The sequence below is a fragment of the Solanum pennellii genome, chromosome 12, assembly GCF_001406875.1.
Source record: "Solanum pennellii chromosome 12, SPENNV200".
In the NCBI taxonomy this organism is placed as follows: Eukaryota; Viridiplantae; Streptophyta; class Magnoliopsida; order Solanales; family Solanaceae; genus Solanum; species Solanum pennellii.
In genome coordinates, this window is record NC_028648.1 from 61805003 (window position 1) to 61806345 (window position 1343).

Sequence of the window (1343 nt, forward strand, 5' to 3'; positions counted from 1 at the left end):
TGTATTTAATGTTAAGGGTGAAACATGAAAAAAATCAGAATCTTTTCTTGATATCTCAAAAGTAACAAATACAACCAAAAATCTATTTTCGGAATAAGTGACAGATAAAAATGAACGTAGAGGTACTTCTTACCATCTATTAATTGTTAGTTCTCTTAAAACTTCCCACAATTTTGGACTCCTTTAATTATTACTTCTCTTAAAACATCTTACCTTAGGATTATTTAGTTATTAATTTTCTTAAATATATACTTCTTACCATATATTTTAAGACTATATTATTATTAGTTTCCTTAAATACTTCTTACCGTATATTTTAAGACTATTTAATAATTAAGATTTTTAATACACTTTATCATATAACTTTTTTTTATTTTTCTTACGATATTACCATATAATTTTTATATTTCTGTACATGAATTACTTACATGAAATAATATAAAAGAGAAGGAAATGTAATAAACAAAAAAGAGAAATTATTTTAATAGAACTAAATGATGTAATACATGACAAAAGAATATGACTAAGTAATAAATATATAAATATAAAAAGAAGGCAAGTACAAAGAAAAATATTTATCAATTTTCCAACTATTTTACTAAAACCTTCAGAAGTTCTAGAAAACGTGTGCAATGATGGGGCCCTTCAGTCTCTTTTCCATCAAGGAAAGTGCACTTGCTTTCCCCCTCTCTCTCTCTCTCTATATATATATAACTATATATATATATAATATATATATATAAAGACCAGCAGAGCAGCAGCAACAGAGGAGAAAATAAAACCATTCTCTTTCGCTCAAAATGAACAGCAAAACAAATATGAAGGAACTCGGAGAAGGTGAATTTTTGTGCCTCAGTTTTGACAATTTTGTACTTTTAGCAGATATCGCTATAAAAATATCCGATGAATTGTTGCCAATCTGTGTTACAAAATCAGAAATTACTGGTTGTAATAAATCATTCAGAAACACGAAGTAACTGAGATTTTTAGAACCAGTAAGTAAGATGAACAGAAATTTATTTGTAAAAAATAATTTAATCTGTAAAAACTTACCAGAATTTGGAATACACTTTTTAATAATTTAGGAAGAAAATCAAGTCCACTGAATTCACAGTGTCCCCTTAAGGAAATTATTCCCCTCTAGTATCCGAGGTTTGATTTGGAATATAACCTCCCAGGGTAAAATGATCTTAATCAGTAGAGTATAGATACCAAAAACTCTACTGTCAGTGAATCAATCCACAGCACGAAAGTACACGAAGAAATAGTGTTTTTATGAAGAAGGAATTCGTAGGGAAATATTCTGAAGACTGAATGGTATTTATAGGCAAGAAGAATATATT

General features: G+C 27.8%; 1 pseudogene; it reads left to right on the forward strand.

The window, feature by feature from the left end:
- Positions 1-818: 818 nt before the first annotated feature.
- LOC114075336 overlaps positions 819-1343 on the forward strand; it is a 7411-nt pseudogene continuing 6886 nt past the window's right edge.